Below are 14,852 nucleotides of genomic sequence, written 5' to 3'. Positions count from 1 at the left end.
GCTTGTCAATATTAAACTAAATTACTAGAGCAAATACTAAAAATGTATATGGAGGTGATAAGCCATAGGCATATACATTAACATAAGCAACATTAATGAAACATTCATGCCGAGTACAGATGCATCTTAGCAGCCTCTTAGTTGTTCTTACTGACGATAGCAAAAAATGTATGACCTCTCTGGGTCTCAGTTTCCTTAGTTGTAAAATAAAAGGGTTGGTCTAGGCTCATTCACTTATTCAGAATGCTTATGTGCCAGATGCTAGTGTTGGAAATACAGAGATGAGCAAGATAGGTAGAGTGCCTGTCTTCTACTGATTTAAAAGGCTTATGTGAATTTAAAATGCTTTCTCCTTTAGAGTTTCATAGATGTGGCATAATGGTTAATTAAGATGGATAATGAAATATCCATATTTTCTTTTTTATTCAGAAGCATATTTTACTGATGTTCATATGATTGAAAGTTCTCATTAGAAGACAAGTCTTAATGGTTAAATTGTGATAAACATATTGTCGCTATTTTATAGTAATTGGCCCTTGTTTTAATTTTTTTTTTTTTGCCCTTGACTTTAAACAACAGAAAATTGGTTAATGTATTGATTACACATAGACTAGGGTTTAGTCAGACATAAGTATCTTAAATCCAAGAGTCCATTAGAGAGATCACTCTACGCACTGACTCTTATTCAATTCCAGATTGGCATTATTGTCTGTAGTCTTACATATGACTTGGGGATGGGAAGTTTTTCTGTTGCTTTTTAGTGCTGTACAGAGGGGACAACTGATTAAAAAATATAAATTATCTTGCTCGTTTAAAAAATGGGCAACACTGATGGATAACGAGGACAAAAATAAGCAAATATTCACTGTTTTAGAAAATTTGCCCCATGGAAGTTCTGGGAATTACCAGAATGACATAGAAACACTAAGAGGAAGATGCTCTTTGAATCCATATTGTTAAGGATTTTCATTTCACCTGCTAATTATGTGTTTATTAATACCATCTGAGGTGTCTTCACTCTTACACTCTGATCATATCCAAAGGATATGAAATCCACATCCAAAGGGATCAAAGCCTGCCACTGTACTTTAAAAAATAGGATCCCAAGATATTGCAGTCAGATTATGTCTCCAGAGTGAAACAACTCAGTGGTAAAGCAGGTCCCTTTCTGCTCACTTTTCCATTTAAAGATGAGAAAACTGTAATATTCCATGTTGTAACAGGAATGATATTTTCATGGTATTAAGCCAAAATGGACTTTTTTCCTAGTAGTTTTATGACATTCATATGAAGAGCCATACCTGGGATGTTCAGATTATATGATCTTTTAGTGTAGAGAAGACACCTCTTCTATTATTGAGGCTGGGAACTGAGGTTTCATGTCTCCTGGGAAGGAGTTATCAATAGATAAAATGAAGAAGTGTTTGCTTGGGAAAAATATATGTAGGATACTCTCCTTTTCTGAACATGTAGATTTAGGAAGAGAAAAAAGAGAGAGATAGAGAGAGAGAGAGAGATGTGGTCAGGAGGTTAGGTTTTCATGCCCTCATTTTTCTCCTCTTGGGAGTGGAGCCCAGCGTCTGTGGTAGAAACGTGCATGCGTGTGTGGAAGAATCTGACCACGTCAGAGGGTCAAGTAGAAGCGAGCTCAGGGGAGACTGAAAATTCAGAGAACGTCTCACCTATATGGCAAGGGAGAGAGCACAGGCATGGTGAAGGGATGGCGTAGGCGGCCTTCTCAGTTCCTGGGTATGCACGGGGTGTGAGGAAATGAAAGTTCCTTATCCTCTAGAGAGGAGATGTGGAGGGACTGGTCGTGTCAATGGCCCATCAGAGGCCCAGAGTTGAGACGAAGACCTGAGTGTCTGAGTGTAAAGGACCTCAGACCTATATACAGGTTTCTCAGGAGACAGGCAAGGCAGTCTGGTATTCCCATCTCTTTTAAGAATTTTCCACAGTTCTTTTGTGATCTACACAAAGGCTTTAGTGTAGTCAGTAAAGCAGTAGATGTTTTCCTGGAGTGGTTCTTTTTCTATGATCCAGTGGATGTTGGCACTTTGATTTCTGGTTCCTCTGCCTTTTCTAAATCCAGCTTATACACCTGGAAGTTCTCAGTTCACATAGTGTTGAAGCCTAGCTTGAAGGATTTTGAACATTACCTTGTTAGCATGTGAAATGAATGCAGTTGTATGGTACTTTGAACATTCCTTGGTATTGCCTTTCTTTGAGATTGAAATGAAAACTGAACTTTCCCAGTCCTGTGGCCATTGCTTAGTTTTCCAAATTTGCTTGCATACTGAGTGCAGCACTTTCACAGCATTGTCTTTTAGGATCTGAAGTAGCTCAGCTGAAATTCCATCACCTCCACTAGATTTGTTTGTTGTGGTGCTTCCTAAGGCCCACCTGACTTCAAATTCCAGGGTGTCTGCCTGTAGGTTAATGACCACACTGTCATGGTTATTCAAGTCATTAAGATCTTTTTTATACAGTTTCTCTGTGTATTCTTGCCACCTTTTCTTGACCTCTACTGCTTCTGTTAGGTCCTTGCTGTTTCTGTCCTTTATTGTGCCCATCTTTGCTTGCAATGGTCCCTTGGTATCGCCAGTTTTCTTGAAGTGATCTCTAGCCTTTCCCATTTTATTGTTTTCCTCTATTTCTTCACCTTGTTTGTTTATTAAGGCTTTCTATCTTTGGAACTCTGCATTCAGTTGGGTATGTCTTTCCTTTTCTCCTTTGCCTTTCTCTTCTTTTCTCAGCTATTTGTAAGGCCTCCTCAGTTAACCACTTGCCTTCCTGTATTTCTCTTTCTTGAGGATGGCTTTAGTCACCACCTCCTGTACATGAGCCTCCATCCATGGTTCTTCAGACATTCTGTCTATCAGATCTAATCCCTTACATCTATTTGTCACCTCTACTGTGTAATCATAAGGGATTTGATTTAGATCACACCTTAATGGTCTAGTGGTTTCCCTTACTTTCTTCAATTTAAGCCTGAATTTTGAAATAGGCGTTCATTATTTGAGCCATAGTCAGCTGTAGGTCTTGTTTTTGCTGACTTTATAGAGCTTCTCCATCTTCATTTGCAAAGAATATATAATCAGTTTGATTTCATTATTGATGATCCAGTGATGTCCATATGCACTGTCATCTCTTGTGTTGTTGGAAGAGGGTGTTTGCTATGACCAGTGTGTTCTCTTGGCAAAATCTTGTTAGCCTTTGCCCTGTTTCATATTGTACTCCAAGGCCAAACTTGCCTGTTATTCCAGGTAGCTCTTGACTTCCTACTTTTGAATTCCAATTCCCTATGATGAAAAGATACCTTTTTTTGGTGTTAGTTCTAGAAGGTGTTGTAGGTCTTCATAGAACCGTTCAGTGTCAACTTCTTTGGCATTAGTGGTTGGGGCAGAGACTTGGATTACTGTGATATTGCGTGTTTGCCTTGGAAAGGAGCTGAGATTATTCTTTTGTTTTTGAGACTGCACCCAAGTACTACATTTTGAACTTTTCTGTTGACTTTGAGGGCTACTCCATTTCTTCTAAGGGATTCTTGCCTACAGTAGTAGATATAATGGCCATAAATTAAATTCCCCCCTTCTTATCCATTTTAGTTCACTGATTCCTAAAATATTGATGTTCACTCTTGCCATCTCCTGCTGGACCACATCCAATTTACCTTGATTCATGGACCTTGCATTCCAGGTTTCTATGCAATATGGTTTACAGCATCAGACTTCACTTTCATCAGACACCGCCACAACTGAGCGTCATTTCCGCTTTGGCCCAGCCTCTTCATTCATTCTGTCTGGAATCATTTCTCCACTCTTCCCCAGTAGCATATTGGATCCCTCCTGACTTGCGGGGCTCAGCTTTTGGTGTCATATCTTTTTTGCCTTTTCATACTGTTAATGGGATTCTTGAGGCAGAATCCTGGAGTGGTTTGCCATTGCCTACTCCAGTGGACCGCGTGTTGTCAGAACTCTCTCACCGTGACCCGTCCGTCTTGGGTGGCCCTGCATGGCATGGCTCGTAGCTTCATTGTGTCACAGAAGGCTGTGATCTTTGTGATCGTGTGGTTAGCTCTCTGTGATTGTGTTTTTCACTCTGGGGTCTGTGGGACTGTAGTTCTTGTTTCTTCTATCTGAGATTCCACGTAGATGTGATATCATATGGTATCTTTCTCTTTCTGACTTACTATTTCACTCTGGAGTCTGTGGACTGTAGCTCTTGTTTCTTCGATCTGAGATTCCACATAGATGTGATACCATATGGTATCTTTCTCTTCCTGACTTACTATATTTACTCTAATAATCTGTAGGTCCATCCATGTTGCCAGAAATGACATTATTTCGTTTTTTTATGGCTGAGTAGTCCTCTCGCCTGGAAAATCCCATGGACGGAGGAACCTGGTGGGCTGCAGTCCATAGGGTCACCAAGAGTTGGACACGACTGAGTGACTTCACTTTCACTTTTCACTTTCATGCATTGAAGAAGGAAATGGCAACCCACTCCAGTGTTCTTGCCTGGAGAATCCTAGGGATGGGGGAGCCTGGTGGGCTGCAGTCCATGGGGTCGCACAGAGTCGGACACGACTGAAGCGACTTAGAAGCAACAGCAGCAGCCATTAAGACTCGTCTTCTAATGAGAACTGAAGCGATGTAGCAGCAGCAGCAGCAGCAGTATTCCATTACACACACATTTCTTTATCCAGTCACTTGTCAATGGACATTATTTTGCTTTCATGTCCTGGTTATGGTAAACAGTGCCCCTATGAACACTGGGGTGAAAATATCGTTTCACATTATAGTTTTTTCTGACTATATGCCCAGGAATGGGATTGCAGGATCGTATGGCAACTCTACTTGTATTGATTTATTTTTTTGAGAAGCCTCCATACTGTTTCCCACACTAGCTGTACAAACTGGCGTTCCTACCAACAGTGTGAGCCGGTTCGTTATTCTCCGCACCCTCTTCAGCATTTGTCACTGGTAGACTCTTTGGTGATAGCCATTCTGGTGGTGTGTGGTGGCACCTTGTGCAGTTTCCAAAACTAATTTTTTTTTGGTATAGTTGATTTACCGTGTTGTGTTAGTTTCAGGGGTACAGCGTAGTGGATGACTTATGCATATAGCCACTCATTTTTTGGATTCTTTTCCCATATCAACTATTACAGAATATTGAGTAGAGTTCCCTGTCCTATACAGTAGGTTCTTATTAGTTATGTGTTTTATCTATAGTAGTGTTATGTGTCAATCCTAGTCTCCCATCTCCCAGTTTAGGCCCCCTCCCTTATTCCCTGGTAACCATAAATTTAATTTCTACATCTGTTTTGTAACTAAGCTCATTTGTACCCCTTTTCAGATTTCGCATATAAGGGATATCATATGACATCTGTCCTTGTGTGTCTGACTCTTTTCACTCAGTATGACAACCTCTAGGTCCAGCCACGTTGCTGCAAATGGCCTCACTTCATTATTTTGTTCTTTTTTTGTAGCTGAGTGATATTCCATTATATGTGTGTGTGTGTATGTGTGTGTATGCATACGCGTGTGTGTATGTATGTGTATATGTGTGTATGTGTATGTGTGTATGTGTGTGTATGCATGTGTATGTGTGAGTGTGTTATGTGTGTGTGTATGTGTGTGTATGTGTGTGTGTGTCTGTCTGTATGTGTGTGTGCACGTGTGTGTATGTGTTATATGTGTGTGTATGGGTCAGTGTGTATATGTGTGTGTACGGGTGTGTATATGTGTGTGTGTGTGTGTGTGTGTGCGTGTGTTATGTGTGTGTATGTGTGTGTATGTATGTGTGTGTATGTGTGTGTGTGTATATGTGGGTGTGTATATGTGGGTGTGTACATGTGTGTATATGTGTGTGTGTGTGTGTGTGTGTGTATACAGCACATCTTCTCTGTCCATTCCTCTGTTGATGGATGTTTAGGTTGTTTCCATGTCCTGGCTTTGGTAAATTGTGCTGCTGTGAACGTTTTGGTATATGTATCTTTTCAAATTATGGTTTTCTCCAGGTATAGGCCCAGAAGTGGGATTGTTGGATCATAATGTAGTCCCGTTTTTAGTTTTTTAAGGAACCTCCATACTATTCTGCATAGTAGCTGTACCAATTTACATTCCCAGCAACAGCAAAAGAGAGTTCCATTTTCCCCACACCCTCTCTAGCATTTATTGTTTGTAGATTTTTTTTTTTGATGATGGCTGTTCTAAGTGGTGCGAGTTATTGTAATTTTAATTTGCATTACTCTAACACTAAGCAGTGTTGAACATCATTTCATGTGCCATCTGTATATCTTCTTTGGAGAAATTAGACCCCATTTCTTGATAGTATGTGGTAAGGTCACATTGTAGAAGAGAAGGTGAAATGGGAGATATTCTGGTAGTCTTTGGAAAGTACAGGGAGAATCCTTGAACCACAGTTAGTTGAAAGGAAATGTTGTATATGAAAAGGAGACAAGTTAAACTTGAAATGACTGAGATAGTATTAATTGGAAAGTATAAATTTCCTTGTTACTCAGTGGAATGTGGTTCACTGGAAAGATTAGATTTGCTTTCATTTCCCCATATTGTAGTAATAGAGATTTATTTTGTAATCCCACTATGTTAGCCTAATTGATTTGGGTTTAATTTTGAAACCTCTATGTTCTCTGTCAATGAGATTTTGATAGCTAGCCTATATCTCTAGTGCCTAATATCAGTTTCAACTGTCCATGAACAAACGTTTCCCTCTTGAGCTACACAGTCAGTCTTTTGAGTACCTGCAAATGATTGCCTATTTCTTAGGGTGCTCGAAAGTTCTTCACCTTAAATAACAGTCTATGATATTTTTGAGAATACATGTCTCTTTTCAGTTGTCAGCAAATTCTGATTAAACAGCCTTTTATTCCCTTTTAAAACTGATTTCTTTCTTTACTAGTTTCCAGGTGGTTTTCCCTCACCACGCCCTGCCTGCGGTCCCGGGTGAATTTTGCGTGTGCTATCTTGTCTGTTTGCTAGACTTTCTGATTGTCCCTGGGGGCTTCCCAGGGAGCACAGTGGTGACGAACTTGTCTGCCAGTGCAGGAAACGCAGGACATGTGTGTTTGATCCCTGAGTCAGGAAGATCCCTTGAAGGAGGAGACGGCAACCCACTCTAGTATTGTTGCCTGGAATATTCCATGGACTGAGGAGCCTGGTGGTCTACAGTCCATAGGGTTGCAAAGAGTGAACACGGCTGAACATGCCTGAGAGGAGGAGAGTGACTTTCCATCAGTCTGCTGAAAACCATTCTCTGAAAGTTAGAGATGCTTCCTATAACAAACCCTGGAAATGGTAAAGGTGCCAGCGTGCCAGTGCTTGACGGGAGAGCTCAGGCCTCCTCGGCCAGAGTGGGAGGGACGCCGAGGAGCCATCTGCCCCTTGGTCGTGCCTGAGCAGAGAAACGTTCCAAAGATGGGAAAGTTGTGATAAATAGCTAAGCAGTTGGCTTAGTATCTGTGTGTCATTTTCTCATTTAATGCTTGCTATCTATATTTCAAGTGGACCTTAGAAAGCATCACTATGAACAAAGCTAGTGGAGGTGATGGAATTCCAGTTGAGCTATTTCAAATCCTGAAAGATGATGCTGTGAAAGTGTTGCACTAAATATGCCAGCAAATTTGGAAAACTCAGCAGTGGCCACAGGACTGGAAAAGGTCAGTTTTCATTCCAATCCCAAAGAAAGGCAATGCCAAAGAATGCTCAAACTACCGCACAATTGTACTCATCTCACATGCTAGTAAAGTAATGCTCAAAATTCTCCAAGCCAGGCTTCAGCAATACGTGAACCGTGAACTTCCAAATGTTCAAGCTGGTTTTAGAAAAGGCAGAGGAACCAGAGATCAAATTGCCAACATCCGCTGGATCATGGAAAAAGCAAGAGAGTTCTAGAAAAACATCCATTTCTGCTTTATTGACTATGCCAAAGCCTTTGACTGTGTGGATCACAATAAACTGTGGGAAATTCTGAAAGAGATGGGAATACCAGACCACCTGACCTGCCTCTTGAGAAACCTCTATGCAGGTCAGGAAGCAACAGTTAGAACTGGACATGGAACAACAGACTGGTTCCAAATAGGAAAAGGAGTACGTCAAGGCTGTATATTGTCACCCTGCTTATTTAACTTCTATGCAGAGTATATCATGAGAAATGCTGGGCTGGAAGAAACACAAGCTGGAATCAAGATTGCCAGGAGAAATATCAATAACCTCAGATATGCAGATGACACCACCCTTATAGCAGAAAGTGAAGAGGAACTGAAAAACCTCTTGATGAAAGTGAAAGAGGAGAGTGAAAAAGTTGGCTTAAAGCTCAACATTCAGAAAACGAAGATCATGGCATCCGATCCCATCACTTCATGGGAAATAGATGGGGAAACAGTGGAAACAGTGTCAGACTTTAATTTTTTGGGCTCCAAAATCACTGCAGATGGTGTCTGCAGCCATGAAATTAAAAGATGCTTACTCCTTGGAAGGAAAGTTATGACCAACCTAGATAGCATATTCAAAAACAGAGACATTACTTTGCCAACAAAGGTCAGTCTAGTCAAGGCCATGGTTTTTCCAGTGGTCACGTATGGATGTGAGAGTTGGATTGTGAAGAAAGCTGAGCCCTGAAGAATTGATGCTTTTGAACTGTGGTGTTGGAGAAGACTCTTGAGAGTCCCTTGGACTGCAAGGAGATCCAACCAGTCCATCCTAAAGGAGATCAGTCCTGGGTGTTATTGGAGGGACTGATGCTGAAGCTGAAACTCCAGTACTTGGGCCACCTCATGCGAAGAGTTGACTCATTGGAAAAGACTCTGATGCTGGGAGGGATTGGGGGCAGGAGGAGAAGGGGACGACAGAGGATGAGATGGCTGGATGGCATCACTGGCTTGATAGATTTGAGTTTGAGTGAACTCTGGGAGTTGGTGATGGCCAAGGAGGCCTGGTGTGCTGTGATTCATGGGGTTGCAAAGGGTTGGATATGACTGAGCAACTGAACTGAACTGAACTGATCTATATTTTTATGTTAATAGCTATTCCTATAATCTTCTGGTAAATATATTTAAATAGAACATGTCTTGTGTGCTTTGGTTATTGTTATAATTTCTGTTGGAGGATAGGAATTCATGGAAGGCTGTCTTGACACGCAGCTACATTCAATGTATGCCATTGTCTATAGTATTCTGTTTTATGATAATGTAATTGGAAGGGCTTTAGATGGAAGAGTTTTGGGGGACTTTAAATTCACCATGTTAAACAATATAACAATGTGTTAGATAAACTAATTTCAAAGTTTCTATCCAGTGTTGTCAATCTATTAATTTCCCATATTTTAAGGAGGTGATGAAGAATAAAAAAAGATCTACATGCAGTTTAATTCTGTATAAAACATTTCTCACAACTCACACATGTTGATCACCTATTGACATTTATGAAGGAATTGTGTTGATGAGATTTTGACTATTTCTTATCTCTATAACTTTAAATGGAATCTTGATGAAATTACTGAGGTATTTTTCATTATAAAGATGGAAACATTTTTCTGTACAATAAGATAGCACTTCAAATAAATTTAGAAATACCACAAGTGAATACATGTAAAATTAAATTATCCTTGAACTTCAGGCATATAACATAATTTAATTTTGTTGTATGATAGGAATGCCTCATTTTTATTCACATAGAATAATAGAAAAATAAACTAGTGGAGACAGTAGAATACTTTGGAGAGAAAATAGTTTAAGTGCAAATAACTAAGAAACATTATTGATAGGTATGAAAAACAAAAGAAAAATTTACCTCATTTTGATGGTTATTGTGAAAGGTAATATATTTGTTTAGGAAAAGGTGTCTAAATATCTAGATTTTTTTTAGATTAAAAGTGTGACTTAAATGTTTTGTGATATTTGACTACATTTGAGATTCACTTAATATGAAATTACCTAAACCAATAGCTGAGCATAATTGAAGCACATTATCTTGGAAACCACTAAAAATAATGATCATTTTTACAGGGTGAAGACTAGAATTAGATTTGGAGTATTTTCCTTTGGCAGAACAGAATTCCATTAGAGGTAATTTACCTATTTTTTTAGCTAGAAATTATTTTTCTCCCCAAAATATTTTATGTAAGACTGTAATTTATGATAGATTTAAAAATTGATTACAATGATGCTTGTGGACCCAGTTCCCTTGGCCATTTCGTTCTCTTCATCTTTCTCACTCAAATAGACTCCTTACACATCCCAGAACCCTGGGCTTCAGGAGAGCAGTTTGAAAATCAATACCTACTGTGTAAAGTAATTCTGTGTTAGTACATACATGGCAACATTATCCTGTTACAACATGACCAGTATTTAAGAATGAGACATTATTGTGGAAATGTCTTCTTTTATGTACATAGAATTCAGATGATTGTTGCCTTATTAATAGATATTAAATCTTTATATCTCAAAGAGATTGGCATGTGAAAGAAGGGAGTGTGCATGCATGATAAGTCACTTCAGTTGTGTCTGGCTCTTTGTGAACCTACAGACTATAGCCCGCCAGGCTCTTCTGTCCCTGGGATTCTTCCGACGAGGAGTGGGTTGCCATTCTCTCCTCCAGGGCATCTACGCGAACCAGGGGCCAGACCCGTGTCTCTTAGGTCTGCCCTGCATTGGTCGGTGGGTTCTTTACCACTACCACCACCGGGGAAGCCTGAAAGGAGGGTGGTCAACTTTAACAAGGTGTTCCGGACCACCTAGAGGTAATCAAATCAACTAGGGAGCTTATATGTAAGAAATCAACAGGTATCTTCAAACAAATGAAATAAGATATTGCTTGTAAGTCTGTTCAGATCACTACACTGAAGTTCTGTCTACAGTCAGATATTTGTGAAAAACACAATACTGGTGATTTATCAAACAGTAGGAAACAGACTTTGTTTTGGTGATTTTTATTGAATCTTTTCACTTTTGAAAGGTTTAAAATGACTGGAGTGTCAGATGTGGATGGTTCTCTGGATGTTAATGAACTGTTCAGATTTGCTCAGATGAGGTGAGCAGTGGCTGGAAATCTCTCCAACACATTTTACGGCATTTATATAATGTGTTTGTCTCTGCAGAATGTTTACCACTGAGCATCTTCCTGAGAAGCAGTCGATGAACATTTGACTGACAGGACACCGAGCTCGCAGGCTGACAGATGTTTCTGTTGGCAGTCTCAGTAGAGCAGAAGCTGCCTTGCTTGTCATGGTTTACGGGCTTTCCTCGCTTCCTCAGCTTTTTTGTCATCCTTAGTCATAAACGCTGTACCATCTCCTCTGAGTATGTGATCTCCGATTCACCTCACCTTTTTCTCATCTCATATTCCAGCTGTTGTAGAATCAAGAAAAGTTATTATTTCCCTACTCCACAGAACCATGACTGTATTTTTGTGTTTTTTTAATTTACTTTTATTTATTATTTTACTTCCTGACTCTGCTGGCTCTCTGTTGGTGGCTTTCCTCTAGTCTCAGCAAGCAGGGGCCCTTCTCCAGTTGTGGTGTGTGCTCCTCACGGCGGTACTTCTCCTGTCGTAGAGCACGGCTTCTAGGGCGCTGGGCTTCAGTGGCTGTGGCACGCGGGCTCCTTAGTCGTGGCTGCCAGGCTCCAGAGCACAGCTCAGTGGTTGTGGCACCCAGGCTTAGTTGCTTTGCAGTATGTGGGTTCTTCCTGGACCAGGCGTCAAACCCACGTCTCTTGCGTTGGAAGGTGGATTCTTTACCCCTGAGCCACCAGGGAAGCCCATAACCCTAGTTTTTAACCAAGACCTCCATGCTCTTGGATCTGAACTGGATTATCTATGGGAAACTGGGGAAAGGCCTGCTGCTCCTCAGATTAGCTTGTGTTTTTCTAGAAAGGGAAAAACAGCACCACCTGCTAACTGGAACAGTTTTGCCTTGGTAACGACATTACACGGGACATCACACATCCTTGAAAGCATTCAAGGTAGTTTCATACTATAAAACTTGCCCAAGCTTCAGAGAAGTTCTCATGTAGATACTTGTATTTGTGAGCTAATGGTGTAACCGCATCATGCTAGGAACTGCTAGAGAAAAACCAAACAAGTTCTCTCATTTTAGGAGTGTCCAGATAACTGGGGAGGCAGTGCTGTGCTTTGGTTCAGAAAGCAGGTTGTAGAGCCACACTGCCCGAGTTCAAGGCCGTCACTGTGCAACTCTGGGCAAGTTACTCAGCTGTTCTACCCCTTGATTGCCATACGTCTCAAATGAGGGTTATGAAAATCACCATCTCATGGAGTTGTGAGAATTAAATGAATTACTGTAGGTAAGACTTTGTCCCTAGTTCTTGGTAAGCACTGTGTTCTTGCTGTTGTCTTTAGTTGGCAGGGCATTTCTTTGTCTGCTCTTTTCTCCATTTGGGGCTCACTGAGCTAAACTACAAAAATAATAATGTAAGACCTGCCTCCACCAGTATTTATTTGTACCAGTTGGTATGCTTCTGTGTGTGTGTGTTGCATATGAAAGAAAAGGAGCTGAGAATGAAGCCAGTGTTTGGAATCTGTTTCCAAGCAGGCAAACAAACTGGGTTTGAATTGAATTCAGTTCAGTTCAGTTCAATCACTCAGTCGTGTCCGACTCTTTGTGACCCCATGGACCACAGCACGCCAGGCCTCCCTGTCCATCACCAACTCCGGGAGTGTACTCAAACTCATGTCCATTGAGTTGGTGATGCCATCCAACCATCTCATCCTCTGTCGTCCCCTTCTCCTCCTGTCTTCAATCTTTCCCAGCATCAGGGTCTTTTCAAATGAGTCAGTTCTTTGCATCAGGTGGCTAAAGTATTGGAGTTTCAGCTTCAACATCAGTCCTTCCAATGAATATTCAGGACTGATTTCCTGGGTTTGAATTAGCCGTGTTTAAAGACTTAACAGAACTGCTGCTCTAAGTAAGATGTGGGGAGGTGCCAGGAAGAGGCGATGGTCAGAAGCTGAGAGGACTCTCGAGCAGGACCTTGTGAACAGCAAACAGAGTTACTTTGGAGTGTTTCAGAAGAGCTTCTAAAGGTTGACTTTATTGATTAACCATCTCTTTTCCATTTCACTCTAGTCTACTTGCCTAGTTCAAGTAAATCAATACCCTTTTAACACTGGGCACTTAAACAAACGAAAAAGAAACCCATTTAGTAAGTGTAGGCCCCAAACAGAAAAACCTAGGAATGAGTCCTTTCCAGGCCCCGTTCTGCCCCTCTGGCTCCGGCGCTGATTCTTGGGAATAAGGCGTCCTATCCCTGGGCAGAGATGAGCTGGGTAGCTGCAGTGTGGATGGCTTCCCCTGGACCGTGGCTGAATGGCCTGGACCGTCGTCTTCTAGTCCTAGGAGAGTTGGAGAAGGGTCCGTCTGAGGTATGGACGATACCACCGGTAGCAGCCTACGGCTCAGACCTTTGGAGCTTTCCCCCATTGCGTTCTCAAGAACTTCTGTCACAGCAGAGTCAGAACCTCACTAGTTCTTGTCTCCCCAGCCTGTCCCAGTGAGCTTACGTCTCCCTGGCTTATTTTCCCCTAGTGCCCAAAGAAGAGGCCCCTCAACTATAATAAATCAGACTCTGGTAGATTCTTAAGATTCGCTTCTGTTATTGAGGTGTTTTCAGGAACACTGAGTTAGAGAAGAGGAATCATTGCCCCGGGGGAAATACAGGGTTAGATGCCAGTGAGCCTATAGTCACAGCATTTTCATCAACCAATCAGTACGTAACCTTTTTTTATACGTGTTTCTGTTTTTAAAAAAACCTTATTTAATATATATTCTTGATTCATCAGCAGCGAACTTGCAGCCAGTAGCTCTGTAAGCCCTGCCTGAAGGAAGCTTGTCTAGCGCGTGTATTTTCTCTATAAGACGTATCACAGCCCCCCTGTGCTTGGTTGGAAGCACTAGCCAGCCCTTCAGCACTGCGGTCAGGTCCACAGGGAAATGACCAACAGAAAGCACGATGTGTAAAAAATGTGGCACTAAGTACCCTTGAGAGGGACACTTGTTTAAAAGGACACCGTTTACACTGTGAGATCAGGGAGGCACAGTGTCTCTGCCTCCCATCGGGAACGTGCACAGATGACGTATTTTTCACCACTCTCAGCGTCTCCATGTTGGAGAATTACCTCGGAAGCACCGTATGTATGGATTTGGGGGCTACAAATAAATTGTAAGCAAGTGGGCAAATTTGCAGCTACAGAATCTGCGAATGATGAAGATTTACTGTGTTTTTCAGATGGGTACAAAGTTACTTTGATTCAAGAAACTTTTTTGGTTCTAAACATGCCCACTACTTGAATCTTAAGCATTTAGAATGGCTTTAGCTCCTCTTTTTTACCAAAGGCAGATAAACTAGCTGCAGTAATTCCCATACACAGACTAAAAACCTGCCTCATTAAAAAAAAAAAAGTTGACTCTCAGTTTCCTAACTTAAATTATCCCCCTCCCCCACCCCCAGATAACTCTCACAGATCTTGTCTGTAGTCTGATGCGGGACAGGGCTCCCCTTTCCCTCTGCGCTCTCACCGCATTGCCTCTTCACGCTGAGTCTTCCCTCAGGCCCTGTAGGTCACGGGAAGTGGTGGTGGAGCTGGTCTGGAGGGTTCTCAGGCACCTCACGGGCAGGACCTTGAGGAGCAGTGTGGAGTGATGGTTTCTGGACAATTGTCAGGGCTCTTTGGATGACCCAAAATAACTGGGGACATTTAGGGGTACCATTTTTTGGTTAATAAAGCTTGTGGACAGTTGGATCATGATACTTTAAACTTTAAAAGGATACATGGCCTTGTTTTGTAGGCCTTTGAATTTATGGGCACTCAGATTAC

The sequence above is a fragment of the Bos indicus genome, chromosome 14, assembly GCF_029378745.1.
Source record: "Bos indicus isolate NIAB-ARS_2022 breed Sahiwal x Tharparkar chromosome 14, NIAB-ARS_B.indTharparkar_mat_pri_1.0, whole genome shotgun sequence".
In the NCBI taxonomy this organism is placed as follows: domain Eukaryota; kingdom Metazoa; phylum Chordata; class Mammalia; order Artiodactyla; family Bovidae; genus Bos; species Bos indicus.
Note: the sequence above shows the minus strand (reverse complement) of the source record.